Source organism: Anser cygnoides, chromosome 11 (assembly GCF_040182565.1).
Source record: "Anser cygnoides isolate HZ-2024a breed goose chromosome 11, Taihu_goose_T2T_genome, whole genome shotgun sequence".
NCBI lineage: Eukaryota > Metazoa > Chordata > Aves > Anseriformes > Anatidae > Anser > Anser cygnoides.
The window spans coordinates 7851356-7876684 of record NC_089883.1 but is presented as its reverse complement, the minus strand read 5'-3'; the positions used below and the strand labels follow the sequence as shown (position 1 = coordinate 7876684).

General features: G+C 44.3%; 1 long non-coding RNA gene across 1 annotated transcript in view; it reads right to left on the bottom strand.

Annotated features, from left to right (window-relative positions):
- Nucleotides 1-21550, bottom strand: part of LOC106036462 (uncharacterized) — a 50435-nt gene extending 28885 nt beyond the window's left edge. Inside the window, exons 1-7 of the long non-coding RNA XR_010834251.1 lie at nt 21094-21550; nt 20926-20990; nt 18281-18404; nt 17535-17611; nt 14001-15019; nt 8367-8446; nt 6693-6749 (exon numbers count right to left, since the gene is read on the bottom strand). This is a non-coding gene — a long non-coding RNA (uncharacterized lncRNA). The remainder of the gene's footprint in view (nt 1-6692; nt 6750-8366; nt 8447-14000; nt 15020-17534; nt 17612-18280; nt 18405-20925; nt 20991-21093) is intronic.
- Nucleotides 21551-25329: the final 3779 nt, after the last annotated feature.

Below are 25329 nucleotides of genomic sequence, written 5' to 3'. Positions count from 1 at the left end.
GCAAGTGGATGGTCAGCGAAGCCACGCTACATGTTGAGGACTCAGATTTCACTGTTGTGTTTTATAAGGAAAGGATCGTTCTTCAAGAGTTTGAGATGTCTGCTGATTTTGTGTAAGAAGCCACTAGGACTTCATAAACACTATCCCAGTAACACAGCTCCCCTGTTCCTTAACACATCCATAACATACTTCTAAGAGTTCCCTTCAACTAAAGCTGCAGAGACACCAGCTTGTTAATTACACTAAGATAAAGGGGAAATACAGCAATTAAACTCCCATTTTTTGCATACGTCCCTTTTGATAATGCTGTCTGCTGCCTCAAGGCAACATTCTCCCACATGAGGTTTCCTGGAGACCCGCTGCTATGACTAAGCCTTCCATCACTGCCATGTATTCACGGGCTGACATCAGGGGTAAAGCTGCTCAGACTGTGGTGGCCATTGTAACATGAAATTTCTTCACAGAGCATCTCAGGATGAGTTTCCCTAGCTGCTGAAACCTCAGCAAGGCAGCTTTTAACAGCTACCACCCATAACTGGTGGAATTTTTTGCCCCTTCATCTAAGGGAGATGAATCTCAAGGACCTACGCCTGTGAGTTGACTCTCGTGGTTACTAAGGGTTGGTCACTGGAAAAGGAGGAGAGATGGGAATAAGCAAAGTTGGTAATTGGTTAGTCTGCCTACATACCCAACAAGCCTCCCTGAGCACATGCAAACACACAGATAAGCGTATAGCACATGCTGAGTCACTTCTTACCTCTCTGTCCCTCCTATTCAAGTGATGGTTGAGGCCATTAGGTTGACTTGAGCTCAGTGTTTAAGTACTGCTCTACTTCTGCGAGCAAAGAGCCATCAAACACAGGATAATATGACAGCAGAAAGACAGCATGGAGTATTTTGCTACCACTTTTCCTCTTCAGGTTCAACAGTTGCTGCAGCATGGGAGGTTTTGTTCTAGAGATTAATGACCCTCATGAAGCAGCTGGTACACGCTACTGGTGCTAACAAGGCACAGCAAAAAAAAAAAAAAGCAAAAGAAAAGCAAACAAAAACATTCCTCCCCCCAGCAGGTACTTCCCAGGCCTCTCCAGCAAGAAGAAAGTAAGGGAAGGTAAACTGTGAACCAAGGAAGGCAACAGGACAGCAGTGAAACTGGAGCCAAAGAAAAGGTTAAACCTCTCCACATCCCAAAGACACTAAAAACCTATTGACTGCATGATTTTACACAGTTTCATAGTAAAAGCACCAACAGCATGGCTTCTTTCACCAGCCCAGCCAAGCAAAAAGCTATTTCTGTTTGTTACCTCCACCCAAAATCCAGCCTTTACCAATAGCTCAGAGACAAATGAAAAGTCCCTTTCACGACTGCTACAGAGTGTTTCCCCAAACTTACCCTCACCACTGGGGCAGGCTTTGAGGTCAGGGAGACAAATTCCTGGCTGGAGCCATTAAGCAGTGACACACTGAGGACAGTTCAGGGAAAAGGACAGTGCTCAAGGGAAATATTTAGTGCACTTTTCAAATAGAGCTAGGCTCAGAGCTTCAAATGATGGACAAACATTATTCCAAACGTTATTTAAGTGTTTAAGCTAGCTTCATCCCTTGCTTGCCTGTGGAAGACTGACTTTTATTCTACTTAGCTGAATTAAAGGGCTTTTGATCTTTGTCCCACCCTCTAACCCCTCACCAAGCAAACAAGTTTTCTGAAGAGCCAGTAGCTTCTGCTGGTCTCACCTGAATAAATCCTGAAGTCTGAAGCAGTTTCTGCTTCCATCAAATCTAACCTCAGAGAGGAGTGATAAGACGAGGTTGAGAAGAATGGAGGGAAAACATGCTTAATTAAAAGAACTTAGAAACATCAACCACCACGATCAAGAGGTGGCTTTATTATTTTCTAAAGATCAGGAGAAAGAGGATGAAGGAGTGAAAGAAGAGATAAAGGCCTTTGGTATTGCACAAAGTGGCCATCAAGAGCCCTGACTAAATTTTCATTATATCTCGATAGTCACTATAAAAGGAGAGGGCAATTCACCACCTCAGAATAATGAAGAAAAACACTTCATTTGAATTGTCCATAAATATGCAGTGCTTTGAGGCTGTGCACTGCTCAACATTTAAATGGCACTTTAAAAGGAAAATAAAGACATGAAGAAGAAGGGAAGATATACCCTTGTGGGCTAAGTACAGCACACCTTGGGGAAAGCAAGAAGATAAAGATCATTGCATCCATTCAACCTCCTGTAAGCATTTGCTCTATCAAGGAGAACCAATTAGCAATGGAAAAATAATGGTTCTTACTGTTGGGATGTCTGTAAATAGAGCTTTGTTACAAGCAGAATTTCCTACAGTGAATTTCAACTGTTACAGCCTGACAAGCACATGCCTCCTCTATAATCTTCGTTAGCGCTACGCAGGCTGCTGCATCCGCCAGGTTCAGACATCTCTGTGCTCACTCTAACACAGCAGCACTTGAAAGCCCCCTGCTGTGATCAGGGGTGCGTTGTACAAAGAACCATAGAAATCCTAAATAAGAAATACTCCTCGTTTTGTGAGCAACCAGCCAAACAGGCAGCAGGGACAAAGGCAGGAGGAAAAGTAGCATTATCCCCACTTTTTGTACAAGAGGCTAAAGCACAGAGAGGTAAGTGTGTGCTTAGAGCTAATCTGCTGTGCCAGTGATGCAGTCAACATGCCCTTCTTGTTTACAGGTACTTGCTAGGAGGTCCTGATGCCTTTGTGATTCCCAGTGTTAACTGCACAGGCTCCCAGCCTGGTCGTTGTTCAGATTTGACAGCGAGAAGGACCCCACCATCACCTCTCCCACACATGCCACACCACTGTTAACTGTTGGAAAGCCAGCTAAATGAAAACTGAAATACGCCAGTGATACTTAGACAAATATTCAAGCTTTTGAGCCAAAGCTAAATGGATCCTGATGTTGGGCTCCAATTCTGTCTGTCCTAAAGCTCTCTTTAGAAGAGAAGTCTTGTCATCAGGGCAGGATGCAACAAAACTGGAGAGTCCTGGGACATGCTGAGTGGAGATTTTCCAGCAGCGGAGATTTTCTACCAGCTCCCTGCTGTGGGACCAGGAGGTCCCAATCTAAGAGTCCCCTGGGGAGCATTGCACAGCTGGACAGGATCATTGTAGAGATGTCTCAGGCCATTTGCTGCAGCACAGGTCACACACACCTGGCCTGATATGCATGCAGTGATATTTGCATCTTGGCCATGAAGTGGGATGCAGCCTGCTGAGGCATACCCTGTTACTGAACAGCTTTAGAGCAGTTCTGAATTTACTGCACGAGATTGTCCTGCTCAGCGAATTGCCTGCCTGAGGAAAAAGACTTTCTTGTCTCAGCTAGAGACACAGGATGTTATTCAGCGTGTGTAGGGTGCCCTTCTATAAACCAGGCTCTAGCTGAATTATAGCACGGTGTAAACAGGTCACGACTTGAAATGAGGCCAGAGTCATCAGACTCAGAAGGGATGAAAAGCACATGCTCCAGAGTAGGCATTATTCTTACGATATCTCCCCACAATTTTCTCCTCTATTAGATTTGCACCAAGCAGTTCTCTCAGCCTGACCCAGTACCATCAAATGCTGGAAAATGTCTGAACTACAGAATCCGTGTTAGGAAACAAACTAGTCACTGGATTTACTTTAGCACACTCTTCCCACAAACTTCCCCTTTCTCCCCCTTCTCAAACATATTGCCCAAGGCAAAGTGAAATGGATCCCTGGAAATCTGAGAGATGCCCTTACACCTAGGAAAAGAAAAGGAATTGTTCAATAAGGGTCAGCCCAGGATATAGGAATCAGCCCTCCTACTCTATTTATCCATTTCTGCGTGGTCTCTAGCCATGTCAGTAGCTTCACATAACCAGCAACACCCAAGAGAGCTGAGAAGTTTAATGTCTCACCTTCCTTACTATTACTGGAGGAGCCAGGGGCTCTCATCAAACTCAGCTCTACCTTATCACCTCCTCATTCCCTCCCTCTTGCTTCTGACATCCTCTTCTGTAGGTGTTTCACTGTCAGCTTTGCATAGCCAGATACTTTACAAGCCTAATGAGAGCAGACAAACAATGTCTATGTCTGAATGATTAGCTGATAACCATAGACATAATCTTTGCCAAGTTTTTTTTTTAAACACAGAAATCTAGTTCAGCTTTCCTTCACCCCAGCGTCCCACTGCCAAAGCCTACAAATCACATCAACATGAGGAACAGGTGAAAATCAAAATCCAGCTCATATTGTCTGCCATCAAAAGGCTGCTAAATAATGCAACAAAATGAAAACAATTTGGTTTGGATGATTGATTATAGGGAAATTGTTCATGCCTCCAAAGCATGGCACTTCCAATCACATCTTTGTTTCATTCGTCAGCAAAGAAGCTCAGTTCCTCTCCTGGCACTGAGCCTGCACTGTCCTATTCGCTATATTTGGCACAAAGCATTGCACTGCAGCAGTTTCTTGCCCCACTCTGACACCTCACCTTGTCCCCCCCGGAGCTGCCAAGTGGTGACCATCTGGGACATGAGCATCCAGCTCCAGCTTAGCACACTACAGTGGCTCAGCTCTTCCCTGAGGCAGTTCTCCCAGCTGCTTGTATTAACCCCAAATGACACTCCCTGCAATCAGTATGAAGTGTTTGCAGCCTTGGAAAAGTCAAGAAGATTTGCAGCACCTGAGGATTTGCAGTCCCCTTCAAGAAGGATGGAAAAGTTGGAATTCCCTCCTTCATCGCAGCGCAATTATGCAATTTTAAACTGAGCTGTGACCTTCATCTCTTAAAAGGAATATCATTAACTGCCTCGCACATGAAAAAAGCACAGGGATGAAAGAGGTACGCTTGTGTCAATACACAGCAAAAAACCAGCCCCACAGGCATAAAAATACTTCTGTTCCCCTCAGCTCCTAAAATACAGCAACAAAAGGGATCTCCTAGTCCCGGACTCCAATATGACAGGCAGTAGCTATGTATAATCCTTGGAATTAATTTAGCAAGCTCTATTTTAAAAAACATGTTCTGCTTTTTGCCCCCAGCATTCCCGTTATGAAAGGCTGTTTTAGAACATTGCTGTTCTGACAGTCTGAAACTTTCTTTCAATTTCCTGCCTAATTTATGCCTGGCCAGTTTTATACTCATGTTGCTACACCAGCGCCATTCTTTAGTTTAAAGAGTTCCCTTCCCTCCTGATGTTTGTTCCACAATGATACATTAACTGAACTGTCACATAAGACACGTTTAACCTAGTTTTATCATTAAAAGATAGAGACTTTATCTAACTATAGATGGATTTTTAACTCCTCAAGGAAGAGGCTGTGTTTTTATGTTGTGCTTAATCATAGAAATGTATGGCAGAAAGGCATTTCATGGGATCATCAGAGGCAGGATCAAGTATACTTAAAAAAGTATTTGTCCTAACAGTTGTTTGTCTAACCCACTCCTAAACTCCACTGAGAAAGAGATTGCCACAGCTTCCCTACACAGCCTGCTTTAGTGCTTTTACCCCTTTAGGAATTAGAAGGGCTTTCCTAATAAACATCTTAAATCATCCTCACTATAAATTCAAGCAATTTCTTTTTTGTACGCCACTGACTACGGAAAACACCTCATTAACAGCCTTTTTATAAGTACTATTTATGTGTAAGACAACTTTCTGCATCCCATTTCCATCTCTTCTCTCCTAAAATAAACAAATGCAGTGTCTTTAATCATTGTTTATAAGACTTGTTTGCCCAACCTCTTATCATTCACTTGTTTTCTCCCCCTGCTGGACTATCCCTCCAAAAATTTTAATGGGTGTAGACAAAGTTTCGCATCAGTTCCAGACACCCACACTTGGCTGAAGCTCTGCCATCCCTGAGCAGATTGTAATAATTGCCTCTCATATCTGGCAAAGAACACTCTTGTTAATACGGTGCTGGATACAATGAGCTGTTTTGCAGCAGCATTGCGGGGTTGATTCGTATTCTACTTGTGAACCAGTGCAACCCCAAGGTCCCCTCCTGCCGTATTGCTGCCTCATCACATATTCTCCATTTTGTGTTGTGTTTTGCCTATCTAAAAGGAGTGCTTTGCACTTGTCTTAATTTCATCTCTCTTGCTTTCAGGCAAGGTCCCTCATTTGTAAAGGCTGTTGTAAATGCTCAGCCTTTTTAGCAAGGTCCCATATTTACCTGCCACTATGACAGGTAGTGTTTAAGACCTCCAGAGAACAGAGGTAGAACGCACCCATTGAAGAAGCACACTGCTCTTCAGCACAGCTCAACTAGGACGTGGATTCAATTTCACACCAAAATAAGTGACTCTTCTAATTAACATTTGGGTTAAGTTCTCATAGTCCTGATTTTTAGAAACAACTTTTCCTGGAAGAACTCATGTATCTTCCTCCTGAGCAATCTTCTACGATGGCATCTTCTAATGACCTTCCACAAGATGTGCCCTTCAAACATTATCTGCAGCAGCAAAACCCTTCCCATCCACCACATGACACTTTCCCTATGCCATGGCAGGTTCCTCACCCCCACCAACACCCTAAATCAGCCACAACTTTCAGGTAGGACCTCCAATTTCTGCCAAACCACTGCATGATACTACCTGAAACTCTCATACACTAACACAATCTCTGACATGGATTTCTTTTAAGGACACATTAAATAAGGAGTCAAAAAACCAAGACTACCTTGTGGTCATTGTGTCCTTGCAGCACAAGGTCCTCTTCTGGTCTGATGTCCAGCATCTTTCAGCATCAATATACACCACAAAACAAACAAACAAAAACACAAAACAATTTACGAATACCCTCTTTCCCCCTCCACAAATGTTGGCCAGGGCACTGAAAGGCTCTCAGGTGTCTCCCAGGCTGCACTGCCCCAGCTGAGCACATTCAGCAATCAGATGTCCTTCCTCTCCAGTCACTCCAAAAAACTCTCTGAAATAGAGGGCACTCCAGGAGAAAAAACCCTTTGTTTTGCCTTTTAGCAGAACAAATCCTCTGCATGATCCCAGTGGTCAGGGAACAAGCAAACAAAATGCTTTCACCACCCACTTTGTTTTGACATAATTCCAGTTCTTCCCTCCCCAACAATCCACATCTCATTTTTGACAGAAAGGGCAGGGGCTAGTGGGCTTTGATGAGCAAATCCTGCCACTTCTCATTTCCCTTTAGGCCATGGCACCATCCTAGCAAGCTTTCACCTGAGGATTCCAGTGCACGCCCCGGGGCTGTTACCTCCCTCGGCAGTGCATTAAGGCACAGGGGCAGCAGGACCAATGCATGAAGCATGGAGAGGTGGTCAAGTGCCTCTCCGTCATTCCTCTTGGAGGCCAGGACACCAGCAGAGAGCTGCTGAGTGCTCAGCTAAAGTCAGAACGAGTGTGACAGCAGGTTTAAGGTGGAATATAATGCAGATGAAGTCTCGGCTTCCCAGACCTCTTGGGGATGGCTATGCCTGCTCAGGTAGCAGGACAGTTGTAGGCTAGGTAATTGCATTCTTGCACCTCTTGGAGAGGCCTTGACCATGCAATAAGTGTCACAGTCCTTCCGTAGTGACTATCAGCTTATTATGAACCAAATGATAAAAAAAAAATCATAGGGCAGCTTGTGCTGGTACTCCCATGCTTGTAGCAAGGCAGAGTGAGCAGTGTGTCAGCAGAAGCATTGGGCTAAATGGAGAAAAATGAAATCAGGCAGCGCTGCTGCTCCTTGCAAGAGTGATCCTTCAGGATGTGGCTGGAAAGCTGCTCCGAAGCACTGCCATGGACAGCACACTGGTTCTCTGCCCAGCTCTCTCACCCATCAGAATTTTCCAAATGGCATTTTTCTTTGTGCTTGCTCGAGCACGGAGCAAGCCTTCCTCCATTCCCCCTGTGCTGCCTGCTCTTGTTCTCCTGCCTGCTCCCCATTCATGCTAAGGTGGGGCAGGATCTTTCCTGCTTGCCAGAGGTGTGAAGCCAATGTAAATTACTTTCCCTTTTGCATTGAGGGAAAGTCTTATTAACAATCTGTCAGATGTAGACAGCTGCCAGGGTGCTTTGTAAGAAGAATTAAATCAGGCTCAACCTCAAGATAGATTCTTGTCCCTCTTGGGGGGGCCCCATGCAGGGCACTAGCCTTTGCCAGCAGCAGCAATGTAGATCAGCAGTATTTTTTTGTTGTTGTTGTTTGTTTTGTATCCCCCCCCCAGCTAAGCTGTATCAGTTAAAGACAAGCACATGGAGGAAGCTGTGGCAGCATAAAACAGTCCACTGTCACTGAATACTAGGATCATAAGAAAATAGTTTCCCAGGCTTTTAGCCAGAGACATCTCACAATAAGCTTACAAAGTAATGACTTTCATCTTTGAAATTCACCTACTTCCAGTATTGGAAATTGGTGGTCAGTGGAGACTAGCAAAACCTCCAAAGCAGTTCGGGTGCCAGGAGAAAACAGTAGCCCTAATAAATAAAAGAAACAAAGAGGGCATTTTGAATGAGAGAACAAGATTATCTGCTTTGCAATCCAGCCCTGATGCTGAAAGGACTTCCAGGACTTCCCTCGTTGACTTACTGGGTTCCCTCCATACACATTGGACTCAACTTCCAAGTGGAAGTAGTAATCATGGCACTGCAGTGGCAGTGGCCAGGTAAGTTACAACCATTGTTTCTATGGGATGCTTGTTTTCTCTGTTGACTTCTCCAGCACTGCATATCATCAGGTTGTGAGGCCTGATGAGCTCCCAAGACACAATTATGATGAGACCATTCAAATCCATGTGGAATTCAGCAACCTCAGGCTCCAGAAGCTGCATGCATTTATCTTTCCCTACAGGGGTAGGAAAAAAAGACTTACTGCATACAAATAAAATGAATAGCTCCTCAGATCCCTTCTCACCTCACTCCCCCATCCTCCAGAGCCTCTGCAGACTGCACGTTAGCAGAAACTAGCTGTGTTGTGGATTTGATTTAATATGGTGACAAAGCAGTTTGCTCTCTGAGTCTGGAGTCCCCCTGGGTATTCTCTACTCTGCAAGGCTTCACCTATTTTGCATTAGCTTTGACCTAATTCTCAATGAGGTCATGCTGGTGGATCAGGGGCTGCGCAAGAGCAACTGCACTGTTCTTTTCTTTGAAAGGTTAGCCTGAAACTACAGGCTTTGAAAAGGGGGATAAAGACTGGTAGTAATGCCGATTCCTTCAAGAGAGACAGGCCTGAGTACTGGCAACGTTGGTCTCACAGCCAACAGCAACAGCATCTGCATGATCCTCCCCATTTGTCAGACAGCAGCAGTCATCCTGTTCAGAGGAGCAGAGTGCAGAATCCATGTCCAGGTCTTCAACAAGCTCCTACCCCAAATCCTAATGAAATAGGATGTGTGAGTCCTTCTGCAAACACCCATCCAGGCTCTAAACCCAAATGGACAAGAAACGTATTCCAAGCCAACTTCTATCAAGCATGGGGAAACAACAAAAGGGGAAAAAGCTGAAAGAGTTATAGATACTCCATGTAGGCAATAGTGAGAAGGCTAGAATGGAAAAGAGAGAAGAGTGTAAAAGGTAAAATGGCAGTGGTCTTGAATGTAAGTTGTAATTTTGTGCCATAGATCCTGGAGAAAACCGAAGATGTCAGCAAATCCTCCTCTTCAGCCTCTTCAACACAGACTGAATCAATCCTGAGAAGGTGGAGATCATGGGAAGGAGAAACTCCCCCTGCATTGCTGATCTGCAGAAGGCAGATGTGACCTGCTGAGGCTGCTTGCCATGGTGCCCCTGGATAACGTGAATACATGAATTCACACAGAAAGCATGACTTTAGTATGCTGCATCAGTTCAGGGTTTACACTTCATATGACCGTCCCTCCTTGCCCTGCTTCTGCAGTTATCCCTGGCCACCTCAACAACTCCTCTTCCCCAAAAAGATCAGCCTCGGCCTTCCTCAGAGCATGAAAACCTTTGAGGCTGACGGAGAAATGGCAGAAACAGAAGCAACAGAGACATGCTCTCTCAAAACATTCAAATGGTAATTTATAGGCAACAGCTTTTCTGACGGGAAAAGAAAGCTGTTATCTGAATACCCTTGGACCCTGGCTGTGTTCCTTACTGCCTTTACATCAGCAACACTGGCTGCAGCTCCGTGGGGGAAGGTTTTATGAAAGTCAGAAGTGGCGAAGACAGTGGAAATTAGGAGGTAGCAAGAATCCTTCCTTTTCCAGTCATTTCTGTTCCACTCCCATAGCCTTCAAACTGAGATACAGCTATGCAGGGTCACAGCTGTATTAGACAGCTCTTACGCAAATCACACAGACAGACTCCCATGGAAACATGCTCCTGGCCTACGCTGATGATTTGCCTCATGCAGAACTGACACATTTTAAGATCTAATTATTATCACAAAGACCTAAACATCGCAGAGCAGGCTCCCAGCCTTTGCTCATCAATACCCAACTGCTCCCACTGATCTCTTCTCTTGGAGCAGCAGTTTGTTTGCTGTAGGAGCAGTCTGTCATTTTGAGCTCAGGAACTAACAAACAAGAAGAGGTTCAGCCCAGAATTTGACATCTCCCTGCCAGAGGCTCAGATTTGATGCCCAAATCTGACTCTGTGACATTCTGGGTATTTGAATCTCAGTCCCATGTGAGCCATGAGAGATTGTGGCTCTTGCCAGTCAGTTCATGGCCTAAAAGGTTACAGTTTCTGTTGAAGATCAATGGAACTTGAAACTGAGATGAAAAAATCCCACCTCCTTTTCTTTTGTTTTGCACATAAATAGCCTTTGTCCCATCAATGCTGGTGTCAGGATGCCCTGCATAGCTTGAAGCAGTGCTCTAGGAGGGAAGCATGCTCAGTTTGTCACTGAGAAGGGAAGCCAAGGCATCTTGGATTCCTCCAGAGTTGCCACTCCCTTCTAGCTGGCTGGATTAAGACTGTCTGTTAAAAGGAACAGCTCAGCTACAGCTTTTATAGCACAAGTCTAATAGGAAGTCTCGTGTGCCAGTGTGCTCTCAGGAGTTTGCAAGACATCAACCCCCATGCAAGCTGGCTGGATGCTTCTCCAAAATCAACCTACACACCTTGGCAGCACAGCCTGTCACTGATCCCTAGAAAACAAGGCTCTTTGAGAACTAAAAATAGATGCTATTTTTCAAAAGAACAAATTCATTACTCCTAAATTTCTCATATTAGAGCTATTAAGTCTCTGCTTTGCAGCTGCCCTAAAATTGGCTTTTCATTTTCATTTACCTGTTGCCACACACATGGAGATATCAGACTGAAATATCCAGACAGCGTCTGCAAATTAAGTGGGGTGTGAACCTTCTTAAGCCACAGAGAAACATGAAGGTCAGGTGCAGAGACTTAAGCTGTTAGTTTGTTGCTCACAGATGAACAACCCCACCTGGACTAAATGCATTCAGCAAAACCAAATGATAAGGAATAAGCAGTTGGGTATTTCAGCAAATCAGATTCAGATCCCCTTCTCTTATTAAATTCCATATTTTTCAAAAGGTCATAGGCAGCACTGAGGTCTTCATAGCAGCTTTTAACGCTGCAGAAATTCATGCCCTGGAACTCTCGAGAGAAAAGGCAAAATAAAATATAGAATTGCTCTCTCAGCACAAAACACTAATATTACCAACCAATATGCCTGTTTTATGCAGTCTTGTCTATTAAGTATATTCCATACTTTTAGAAAAAGCATTCAACAGTTTTATTCCTCTACTACTCTCAGTTTAGCTTTTATAATATGCAAAAGGAATAAGACAAAGAAGTCAGAGATGTTTCCACTGAAATCAGTGCATTTTCCTGGTGAGAAACCACAATGGATTGGCTCATAACAAGCCTACCAGTCACCATGAGAAGAACTTTCTTGTGAGCATCATGCCCCCTTACGGTCATGCCAGCTTCCACTGAACCTAAATGAAGAGATCTCTGTGATTTCACCAGAAGCTGGATCTGATCTGCCAAAAAAAAAACAAACAAAAACCTCTTCCCACCCAATTGCAAGAATCCAGGTCAAATATCTGGCATATAACCTCATATATATATATAACCATATAACCTCATTGCAAAGTATCACTTTACCTGTTATACAGCTTCCCTTACCTTGCAGCTTCCCTTCCTTCCCCTCCATCCAAGATGTCAGCTGTAACAACCCTTTATACTTGTTTGACATTTCTGAGCTTGTTTGGAACTCAAAGGCCAGGTTAAAAAAAAAAAAATAAAATTCTTATTTGAACTTCAGCTCTGGTTCAATTACAGCCTGGGGCAAAAGCTCAGGTTGATTTCATTTCATCCCAACAGCCTATTTCTTCTCTAATTTACCCCCCTGTCCTTGTACCTGTTATATAGATGTACAGAAATCAAGAAGGCTTTAAATTTGCAGGCCCTCATTAAACAAGGCTCAAAGGCCTTTCAGGCCAAACACAGATGTGTCTATTTCATCCATGTATACTTGAGCCTTCAGTGACTTTAACTAGCACAGTGACTACAATAAAGATCATAAATTAAAGAACATTTTTTGTAGCCTAGCCTGGTTTCCCCATGATAAAAAAGAATGAGTTTTAAAAGGTGAGGAAATACTCACCGCATTGTGTTGCTATCAACAGACAATCCCCCTAGCTCAGCAGTCTCGGTTTTTATCACACACACACAGAGCTCACAAGATTGTAATCAATTAAGCATTTTGCTAAAGCACTTAGTCAGAATGGGAACATCTGGAGTTGAGATTCAATTGTCCAGAACTGGCTGCCTGCTAATTAATATTCCTTCAAATGGCTCTTCTATCAAGGTGTCCCTCCTGTTTCACCAGCCATTCCCCTGTGGCTTGGATAAAATATTGAGTAGTCGCTCATCCTCCAGCCCAAGCCTTGTATAGAGATGATGGGGACAGAAATGCTGAGCTAGAGAGGTTGTGTTTCATCACTACCCCAGGCACATCCACCAAGACTGAGTATGGAAAACATCACCCCATTTCAACAATAACAAAACAAACAAAAAAAAGCACATGAAGGAAATATGTTTATATTGCATCCATAAGACAAGCACAAGGAGGATCATAAGCGCTCATGAAGATTCACTTCCAGTTCTAATATCTGCATTTCACAATTCTCTCCAAAGGGTCACATCATTCAGAATCCTTTGGATTATGCTCTGATGCAACTCAGACATGCATCTTTTGCCATCACTAATCAGGACAAACCCTGTATCTCTGTCTAGCTTATATATGCAGGTTCAAGATCTTCAGGCATAAACTGATGTCTATATAATTGCTCCATACATAGTGGTTGCTGCTCCTTCATGCAGCCCTAAAAGCATCTCCCATTGAACTGCAAATATTTCACTGTCACCCTGAGTGCTGGGCAGCAAGGGAGTCCCTTCAGCTGTCTGAAGACTATATCTTGTTTCAAAGAAACCATGCTTCCTAGTTGCAGGAAAACACAATAGCTAGATCGGAAGACTGTATTTCAAGTAGGAATGTGTCCATAAGTACTGATAGATCATATGCTCTTAGATATATATCATATCTAAGTATTGATGATGAACAGCTAGATTATCTTCACCCAAGGAATTTTGTGTACCTTTCTACTTTAGCCAAGTCTGTCCACTATTTTGTTACCTTAATTTTGCCCCAGTTCATCACCCATGACAGGTCTGCACACTGGTTTAGAGCTTAGTCCCATTTTAACAACTCAGACCCAGGGCACTTTAGTGTGGTGGCTTCACCTTGCTGTGCAGCTGAACTCCACCACACTCTCTCACTCTCCCTCCTCGAAGGAAGGAGGGGAGAAAACACATTAAAAAAGGACTGAAGGGTAGAGATAATGACAGGGAGATTGGTCACCAATTACTGTCAGGGGCAAAACAGACTCAATGTAGGGATATTAATATAATTTATTGCCTATTACTAACAGGCCAGACCAGTGAGAAACTACAAGCAAACTGAAAACTTCTCTCCCATCCACCCTATTCCACCTCCTCCCCAAGTGGTGCAGGGAATGGGGGCTGTGGTAGGTACCTGACACTGTCTCTGCCGCTCCTTCATGGTCACTCTCTGCCCCTGCTTCACATGGGGTCCCTCCCACAGGACGCTGTCCTTCCCAAACTGTCCACGGGTCCCCCACAGGTGGCAGCTCCCCCCAGACCCCCTGCTCCTGCGTGGGCTCCTCTCCACGGGCTGCAGCTCCGGCCCGGGGCCTGCTCCTGCGGGGGCTCTCCATGGGCCGCAGCCTCCTCCAGGCCACATCCACCTGCTCCACCGGGGGCTCCTCCACGGGCTGCAGCGTGGAGATCTGCTCCGTGTGGGCCCCGTGGGCTGCAGGGGGACAGCCTGCTCCACCAGGGGCCTCTCCACAGCCCGCAGGGGGACAGCTTGAACCACCAGGGGCATCTCCACAGGCCACAGTGGGACTTCTGCTCCATGCCTGGAGCAACTCCTGCCCTCCTGCTGCACTGACCTTGGGGGCTGCAGGGCTGCTTCTCTTACATCTTCATACTCTCTACCAGCTGCTGTTGCATAGCTGTTTTTTTTTTTTTTCCCCATTTCTTAAATCTTCAGTCACAAAGGCATAACTGATACCATTCACTGACTCAGCTCTGGCCACCAGCGGATCCCTTCCGGAGTCATGTGGAGCTGGCTCTGATCTGACATGGGGCAGCTTCTGGGCTCTGCTCACAGAGGCCACCCCTGCAGCCTTCTCTTCCTCCCCTCCCTCAAAAAAATCAGCCTTGCCACATAAAGCTGGTACATTTTGTTGCTCTCTTCATTGAGCTCTGCCCTTGGGAAGGGCAAGAAAATGAAAATACCCACACAACTTGCAAGTCCAGGTATGTCTATTTGATTTCAAGTGCATTTCCATACTCTGTAAGCTTCCAACAGGGAGAAAGGGGGCTGATTCAATGCAATCTCATTCACACCGCTCTTCCTCCTAGTGCTGTGGAAGCATGACGTTGCCTTCTCAGCAAACACAGCCTTGTTCCTCAGGGTCCCTGCAGTGCTTGCTTAGCTGAGCCCCATAAAATCACATTCAAGTCACACTAAAACAAGAGAAAAATCAGAATGTTCCCCTTTCATACCTGACTTTATTTATTTGCTTTCAATAGAACCTGTCACCCAGAAGAATTTCAGTTTTTATAGAGCTGCTTCTCTTCCCTCTGCAATTTGGGTCAAATCCTATCACTGAGCTCTGCTAAAGGTGTTGCAATATTAGCATTGCTATCCCCAGCCTGGTACAGATGTGACAGGTAAACATTGCTGAGCTGTGCCTCAAATCCAAGCTGAGAACACCAAGTGGGCTGCAGAAAAGAACTGAAACATCCTAGCCCAGCTGGCTCCAGGCAGCCTGAGGCTGGATGGGAATGAGGCAGGCACCAACCAAGTACTACCCAGACCTTGCTGGACCAGCCCCTGCAAACTTTACATTTCTGGGCTCAGACACAGAGTCTTCTGGGAATCCTTCTCTCTCTGTCAAGAGATATGCTGGAACCATCAGTCTCTAAATCAGAGCAGACATAGGGCCAGAAGGAAATAGAGGATGACAGTGGAAGGTCAAATGGAAAAGGAAGGTAAAACTCACAATGAAATAAAGAGAAATGAGGCTTTTTATTGGGCCCATTCTGATGATGCACAGGTGAGAACACAATAAGGGATGCTCTGAAATGTAATTCATGCTGGCGGTTGCTTAGAAATGGCTGTGTTTCTCCAAAAAGAGAGCTCCCATCCTCATTTCTTTCTGGCTGGAAAAATGGGAAGCATGGAGAAGAAAATGGGCTGGAGGCATTACCCACATGGGCCAAGAGCTTGGAGCTGTGGAACAGCAGAACAGCTTATGTTACTTTGGGGAACACAACTAGTAGCAGTCATACTCTTCATCAGGAACTTCTACCTTGTATTTAATTCAGAGCACCTATGGTTTTAAAGAAGCATTTTCAACATGGAAAGGACTCTTTAAAGTTTACTACACCCAGAGGGCACATCGTGCAGCAAGTGGGAGGAAACAGTTCTCCACAACAAGGACACGGGATTTCTCCTTTTCTAGCTTTTTCTCCTTTCTATCCTTTTCTTTCTCTCCTTTATCTCATTTTCTATAATCCCCACTTTCACTTCACCTCATGTCCACCCATTCTTTGCTCCGTATCTCCAAACCCAAGAGGAGGGAATGCGTTAAAAAGCCTCCTATTCATGCTACTCAGGGTCTCCCTGCAAGGTTCAGCCCTCTTGTTCCCCTTATTACATTTATTATCCTTCTCATTATTATCCCAATACCTCAGAGTCTGTGTGGAACCTTGAGGACAGACCCCATATGGAAAATATAAAACGAGTCAGTCAATACGTGGAGGACGTAGACCTTGGAGCATATGGCACATGTGCTGACTAACACTGTAGATAATGTCAATAATAATGCTCTATAGCGCACACAGGCTGGGCTGCTGAGCCTTCCAGCCGAGGAGTTAAATGCAGGCCTAGCTGCTGCGTTGTGTTTTTACTGTGTGACATAAAAATAGAGAAGATGTAATGGGATTATGCTTTCAAATGGGCTTCCAACTGTGCCACCTGGAAGTCAAGGAGATGCGGGAGGACAATAAAGAAACCATTAGGTCATAAAAGCTGCAGGGAAAAGCCAGCCAGTATTTGATAACCCAGGTCTCCGCTCTTCAAGGTACTAGTGCTCAGAGCACTGCACCCTGCAATCTGTGGAAATGCTCATGGTTTATTCCTGAAAATTGCTACAGCCAGCAAGTTTCAGGCTCTTGGAGTGAGCTCAACAAATTGCCTCTTGGTGGAAAATAAGTCCTGAAGACAAACCCATAATTGTACCCAATGTCTCAGCCCTGGGAGACTGCACACATTTTCCACATCCGTTCTGGAACTGAGACTCACTGCCTTCCTGGCCCCCCCCCCAAAGGTCTCACCTTCGAGGTGATTTAAATCTCTCACACATGGGAAGCCCAAGCTGTGGGTTGATTTAACAGCTAGGGTTTTGTGGTCTGTAACTGAGAGAGACTTGTGGAAGATACTTGGCAAAGCAAATAGTACAGAAGAGCCAACAGATAGCCTTCTCCCTTTCACACCCTCTAAGGAGCCCTTTGCTTCTTATCAGAACAGCAAGGGAACAGGCATCCTTACAGCCCCTCCAGCACACAATCAGACCCTCTCTGAAGGCCAGGGGTTGAATCCCTAAGCAATGAGCTACAAACATTGAGTATTTCTGAACTCATTTGTCTGGTGATAGGATTCAGGCCTTATTCCAACCTGCAAATGGGATGTGCTTCACTAGTTCTAAATCACTCAGCAGGTGATAAGTGGTTAACGCCTGGAGCCCTGAGGTGCCTTCAAAACATAATTGCTTATTAAAATAAAACAATAATTAAGTGGAGGACACAGAACCTTGTGATTTCTGAAAACTGGATCATTTTTTACAATGAATCCCCGAGGCTGAGAACAGACAAGGCATAGCCACAAGGCAAGGGAGAGAGACTGAGTGAAACCTTAAGCACGTATTGCTGTGGTGGCTGAGGAAGAGAGAAAGTGGCAGGACTTGAGAATACTCACATGAAGAATTCTACAGGAAGGATGCTACAGAAAAGGCATAGGTGCATTTGATGAGCAGGGAGCCACTCAGGTTTTCACTGGGGAGAGAGGGGACAAAGCTTCAGGCTCAAAAACTTGAGAAAAAAAACCCAAAAAACCAAAACCACAACAAAACAATCACATGGTATCTTTTCAGAGTACTGGAGAAAGAGGAAGGAGTTTACTTGGTGACAGTAATCTTGTCGTGTAGCCATGGCCTTGATAATATGGATGGAGGTCCACAGCTCCTCAGTTCCCTTCAGGCTCCAAATAAGCTGTCTCAGAACCTGGTACTTGGCTCAGAGCCTTCTGGAACTAGCATAAAAATCAACCCGCTCACACTCGTAGCACTATTCACCAATGATTGATTTCTGTGTGGAGATCTGTATGCCAGAAACTCACAAACAAGCCATCTCTCACAGAGTTTTTGATATTTCAAGTGCTATTTTTATTATTTTTTTCTTCCTGAATTTCCTTTCCTTCTCTCCTTCCAAGCAGAGACCAGAAGCCTTCACTGCTTCTTCAGGCAAGATCTACCAACCACCACACACCTCAAGAGCTTTGATTAGTCAAAGTCAAAGTAAAAACCACTTCATCAACAGTCCTGTAAGCAAATACTTGGTTGTTTTCATTCCCTTCACCACAGTGTGAGCTGCATGGTTTCAACCATGCCTTTGGGCTTAACCCTGATTATTTCATTGCCAACTGCAGGATATGTCATTACTTACAGTGCCGTTAGAAGCTATTACTTAGTCCTTCAGGTCAGCAGGTGGTGAGGGAGCCCTTGTTTGTTACCAGCTATCTGTGCCCCTGCTTCTCATATGATGACAAACTCCTTCTGCAAGCCCTGAGCTGAGAATTAATGAGAAAGCATCAGCATTATTTAGGTGGAGAAGGAAAGGCCCTAACCTTGCAGCTCCTCCAACTTTCTATGGCCATAGCAGATTTAATCCCACAGAAGAGAAGCAGGGACATACAAGTGGAAGTGTCCCCATGTACCTTCCAAACATGTCCCGTTTTACAAGTTCACCATGGATGGTAACAGGGAGATAGTGTTACATGCAGGGCACCTTCCCATGTACAGCAAGCCCTGCCACAGCCCCAGCTGGAAAGGCTCATCACAAAACTGCCTAATGTTAATTGGCCCTTCGTTAACAGCCTCAGCAGAGAGTCAAGGCTGGAACTGAACATGTAACAGAGCAGTTGTCTCCAGTTCATTCCAGAGACACGTTCCCTTCCAGGCCAGGGTAAGAAGAAAACCAGACTCCATTGCTTGCCCCACAGTTGTCTCCAGAGCTCCCCACACTGGCAAGAGACACCAGAGAGTTTTAGCTTCTAAACATTTCCACACTGAAAATGACTGCCAGCACTTCTCCGGCCTCAGCAAGCAGGAAGGAGGCAGCAAGCAGCTAAATGCAGGGGCTATTTTTAACCTGGGCTCATTTCTTAGGGAAGAAATTATTCATAACCTGTATGCATGCAGTGCATCGGATACAAGACAGGCTTGGCTGCAAATGCTCATTAATGGAGCTGCCAGCTCTCTCCTTGCTACGCCGGGAAGCAAAAGCTCCTCTTGCAGTCTTACAAGGGATTGCAGGGAAACCCTGGAGGTGTGAGATAACTTGCCGCGTGTCCACCTGTGCTGCTGTTGCTGCAGTAGAAGATGAAGCAGGGGCTTTGATGCACATTATAATTTTGTCATCAGCTGCCCATCTTCCATTCCATTTCCACCCATGCTCAGAGCCATCCTCGTGGCTTTCTTGCAGCTCCTGGCTCTGTTCCTTGTCGCCAAGGTTTTGCCTACCATAGTGTGAACACAGTGGGACCTGCACCCTTCTGGGAGGTCCTCTTTGAAAAGCAGACACTTCCTTAGCCTGAGGCAATTCACTTTGCTCTCCAGTCTTGTCTCTACATGGAGAAAGTACACATTTCCTACACTTCGAAGCCCTTCTCTTGCAGCCCTCTCATTTCTCCTAGCACTTACATCTTTCGCTATAATCAGTGGTCAAATGCTTCTGGCCCAGCAAGGGCATGAACCACTTTGAACTGCAGTCCTGATAATTGGGTTTGGCAGGCAATATTTGGCTTTAAGACCTCTCTCATCCTTTTGATTTGACTTTTACAAAGTACATGCTCAAGGATTTCAACTCAGAAGGTTAAAAAAAAAAAAAGACTATTATGATCACCTAATCTGACCTCCTACTTACTTGTAGATATAAAAATTCACCCAGAGGTCTTTTACTGAGCCCAGGAACTTCTTGTTGAGCTCAAACACCTCTTTCAGAAAAGCGATCTGAACTTAATATATTGGATTTTAGTAAAAGAGAGCCTACCACATCCCTTAGGCAACTGCTCCAGGGGTTCATCATCCTATTGTTAAAAACATCCACCTCATTTCCCAATTGGAAATCAATGTTAGACAAACACAGGCATCGGATCTTTTTACAACCTTTTCTCCATTGGTCTCAAGATCCTCCCTAACATTAGGCATTGCGTATTTTCTTCTGAACTGAGAGCAAACTACTCCTACCACCTATGGAGTGTGCCAGTTTTAGAGCAAGATACACACAACAGATAGATAGCAGGTCTAAAAGACACAAGTTCATCATCAATCTCAGCCTGGGCAGTTTAGCTTTTCAGTGGTTTTCTGCTCGGAAAAATCCCACTCCCATGCCTGTCCCTACGGTCAGGTGGCTGCTGTCACACCATCACATCTCAGCCAACTCAGAGGTGCTGTGTGCCACTGACCTCATCCTAACAGCTCTTTTGCTCACATTAAGGATAAAGGCCAGGTTAGCAAATGTGCTTTTGGTTTGTGTTAGTCTGGCTCTCCTGCTGTGTTTCAGGCTCCAAAAAGCCTGAAACATAATTGAGAAAAAAAAAAAGAGTTTGTTTTAGCTGCCTAAAATTGGGCTGGGAATCTCCAGATCCCTTGAGATGGAAGGGATGCACTGGGGAAAGAGGAAGAAAAGAGAAAGAGCCAAAGCTCAGAAGTCAGCCAAAAATATTTAGGCTCTGGGCTTAGCTCACAAACAATTACAAATGGCGTTTTCAATCTGCCGCTTAATGACTCCTGGGATCCATGGATCTCTTCTAAGAGTTCATAACAGGTAGTTAAGAGAGCAAACCGAGACATGAACTCTTACAAGAGGATTCATCACACCACACAAAAATTTGGGGGGCCCCTATTGCAAGTAGGGCTGAGACCCATTGATCATAGGACCGGGAAACAACAACAAAGCTGGAAAGGTGTTTGTACCCCTTTTCCTCTATCACAAAAAGCATCCCTTTCTCAGTGAAAAATTACATATCCGTTAAGAACGCATGGAGGATGCCAGCTACCCCCAGGAAACAGTTAGAAAAATAAATATACCTGATCAAAACATAGCTTTTGTTAGTTACTCACACCAGACCAACAATCCCCATCCAGTGCTTCCTCTGGAAACAACATGAGAGAAAAGAAAAAAAACATAAAGAAAAAAATGCAAACTACAAATAAGAAACTGTTTAAAGTGGAATCAAAAGCAACAACACATCTCACAACTAAAGCCAGCTAGCATTGAGAGGCTGAGAGAAAAGCCCTTCTGCTTTCTCAAGCAAGTCTAAAATTTAGCACCTCCTTCATGGGTCTTTTCAGTGTGCTGAGGAAATGAAGGCAAGTGATTGACCGATGCCCAGCAGCTGGGCCACTTTGCTAATCTGGAGGTCCCCGCACTCTGCCAAGCAGGTGTGTGTCTCTCCCAGGTGGGTGAGAGGACCGTGATTCTCCCAAATTTCCTCCTCCCCAAATTTATTCCATGAGCTTGCAGTCCAGCAAGCAGAAATAGACCACTTATTGAGTTTGTCATGTGGAGGGAGATAGTACAAGTGGGATGAATTAACCAGAATATAAACAAAAGCCCAAGGTGCAGCAAAACATAATAATAAAAATCCATCTGTATAAGAAGATCTAAAAAATATCTCTCTATCTAAATCTCTCTATCTTCAGATCCTGTGGTGTATGCTCACCTCTATCTTTCCCATGGCTATCAGTCTTGCACTGCTATCCTGAAACCTCTTTTCCTGAAAAGAAATATGAGGAGGGTTATTTTTATTATTATTTTTTAGCTTTTTTTTTTTTTTTGAGAAAAAATACAGAGCAATCTTCGCATGAATCCATAAAACATAACTTTTATTATTCCCCCCATCTGCTTTCCCACCAAATGGCACATATTTGCAAAGCAGTCCTTGGAGGCAAGGGAAAAGAAGGAAAGAAAGAAAGTTGCTGTGAAGAAATCCAGAGTGATGGGAAGATCTTAGGGTAGCTGTTGTAATTTATAATCAGCCCATTAAATACGGAACGCTAATGCACAGCTGCTGAGAAAACCTGTCCAATATGTTTCTGCAACAGCAAAAAAAGGCCTCTGAGGTCATCTTGGCGCCTACATTATGCTACAAAGAAATTGTCTAATTGCAGAACCTTGTGTAGTCTTCAGTATTAACCTCTTTCCCTCATAGCCAGCCAAGCAACACAGTTCTCTGGTTTACAAAGTCTGCAAAAGGAGGACCAAGGGAAAACGGGACGATTAAACCAACATGAAGAGTTTTTACTGTTGATCTTATTTTTATATCAGAAATAATCTGTTTTCTTCCCTGAGCAGCAGACCAGGCCAGTGACAAAGCAGGACTTACCGTAAGACTGCCTTCTCCCATCCAACTTGCCAGTCTCGGCCATAAAGTCTCTGGCTTACTGTGCATGGCCTGAACCTGTAAATTCCCTCAGCCCATGTGTTTCCATAGTCTTAAAGTTCTCAATGCCTTATTATTCCAGGCTCAGAAGGACCCTTATCCTACAGGCAGAAAATTATCAACTTCAAGGATGTCCCACGACAGGGTGCAGAAAACAAGACAGAGCCCAAGAGGGCATTGCAGAGCAAATGCACCAGAGGCCAGAGCTTTCATGCACTATTTAATCCTTGAGAACAGAGGACTGGACAGTGGTTCGGGCAGCTTTTAGGCTGGCTGCTGATGGAAACCATTTGTAAAGTAGCCCAGTGTGTCTGGAGAAGCCATAAAGCTTGGAAGGAAACTTGGAGAGACAGCTAAGGAGACCTGTGAGCACGAGTTTCTCAGGCAACTTTGTGGTTTCTAAAGCACCGCCATTAAGAACTAAAATGAAATGACTTCTGTCTCAGAAGTCTAGGATGTATCTGCAAACCTGGGGTGATGTGCAAACAGGCCCCAGCTGACAGCCAGATCCCGAGGGAGAAAAAAGCACTGAAAACTACAGGTTCAGTTCTCAGGGGTCTACATGAGAAAGTTCCCCTGCTTCGCTTTGCTAAGCCTGCATCCCTGAAATCTGGGTCTGAAACAGGCCTCAACACTTGCTCATAACTTCCATAACCCGCCTGGCATCCACCCAACACTAGAAACTGTTGCTGCCTCTCTTGAAAGTTGGCTCAGACAACACAAATCCCAGCTTCAGGCTAAGCGAACATTTTGCTAACCATTCAGCAAGGCTGGCCTGAGTTCCAGTTTGCAGATGATTTGTTTTCTGTGGGGAGAGGCTAGCCAAACTCACCCACACAACCTGAAGGCTGGTTGCTCAGCCAGAGCAAAGCTAAAGCTGAAGCAGGCTGTCTGTCCATGTCTGAAGCCATGGCAAGTTTGGGACTGTGCAGACAGATGCTGTACCTGGCTGTTGACAGCCACTACAGGCAATCAGCTGTAGGTAGAAGGTGGAGCTTGTGGCTTTCATTGTAAGCACATTAAATAAATTAAATGAATTGTATAACCTTGTGTGTTAGATACTATCATAACATAGCCTTACAAACATGCTAAGTTCCTTAGTAACCTCCCAGAAGCTTCTGCAAGAAAACAAAAGTACCAATGAACTTTGAGCGCTTGTTAAAGAGGGTTGTGCTGAGGCTGATAATCAGAGGAAAAAATATGGCTGAGCTGGCACCAGTCCGTCCACAAAGCCTTCTCCAATTAAAAGCAAAATGGTCATGTCAAAGATAAGGCAAAGGGTTCCCAAGGTATTAAATCATGTCTAATTAGCATTTGCTAAGAACCAGTGAGCAGTTTGATTTGGTTGTGGAAAACTCTCTGTTAACAAAACCATATTAGAAAATGAAGTTGCTCTGAGCTATCATATAGTAGAAAGATTTAACTAGACTAGCAATTGTGTTCAGAAGACCTCTGCCCAGTGGAGGTAACTGTCAGCTTATGAAACACACTTGGTTGTTCTGGGACACTTGGGTTGTTCTGTGTGACACTGAAAAAAAAGGGGAGATTAAATAAAAATGTTCTAGATTACACCTGCTGCCTGCTTGTGGCCCAAGTTTGGATGAAGGTCTCCTAAAAAGTTCTGGTTTTTATTTTGATGGAGCTGCACCCAGACCCTTAGCTAACACACAATCTCTACTAATCACTGTGGGGTTCTTTCCTTTTCAGCCTTGCCTACTGCTAGATTAGTAGGAGCAATGGGATCCAAAGGAGATTTTTTGTTGTTCTTGTTCTTGTTCTTGTTCTTGTTCTTGTTCTTGTTCTTGTTCTTGTTACTGTTTTCCAATTATTATGTTGTTCTGTGGTTTAATATTTGCTTTGCATTTGTGGCCACAACATCCCAGCTTCTGCCTTCAGAACCTGCAATTGCTTCTTGGACTCCCAGCCCAGTATTAACCCAGCCTGGGCCTATTTGGCTTCCGTGATCCAGACTGGCTGCAGACAGGTTGATGTGACCATAGGTGGTTGTCCTACTGCAAGGGCTTATACTTATTCTCCTATCTACAAGAAGGTGACATTGTCACACACAGGTTGGCATTAATGCCATTTTAACCAGAAGAAGACACATTCTCGATCTCAATTTCCTCATAGTACTACTGAGGCAAGAAACTTTACACAAACTCTCAGAAGCCCACAGATTTTTGAACCTCAACTTGAAAGTTCAGGGTGGAATGATCCTGGTTTTGCCAACATTTCTAAAATTTACCTCCTTTCGAACCATTGGAGCAATGGGCATATTCTCAACTCCATTAACTCATGGAATAATTCAGTATATTAGTTTTCCTTTTGAAATACATCTACAGAGGCCACACGTGAAGTACACTCTGCCTGGGGCGTTTTCTCATATTTCTGCTATTGATTTTGTCCTGATTGATATTTGGCTCCACCATACTGTACAAAATCAGGAAAAATTGAAGGAGAAAAGCATCTTTAATTTTCACCTCTGTGAATCAAAATGTCCCCATTTGGACGTCACAGAAAAAGTCCCAACACCAAAGCGGCTGGAAGGCCAAGGGTCATTTTAGAAAGATTGGTAGGTGAAGAAGTTGGAGACAGGATTTTGTGAAAACACTTTACAGAGGATCTGAAATATCCATGGGGAATTTATTAAAGCCAACAATGCAGCTATTCTGTAGCTTTTTGAGGCATATGGAGGATCAGGTTTTCAGCCTTTCTCAAGCTTGTTTCCGCACTTGAAATTGTACTTGTTATCCACAAAACTGGCTGCAATTACTGTGCTGGGACAGGTCAGGTTGTCACTGACTCTATCTTTGTACACACAGTCTCAAGAAAACTAGACGAAAATGCAGACTGTTTTCTTTTGCATGTGAAAATTGGAATTTTCTATCAAAAATGTGATTCTTGCTGCCTCACCCAGTAAGTTAGCCAGTTTGGAGTGTGAAGTGATATACACCTGCTTTTAGAATGGATTTTATAAGCACCTTGCATCATTTTTGTCTTTCTTCTACTTCATTCTGGACATAAGAATATGCTACTAGGCCGGTAATTC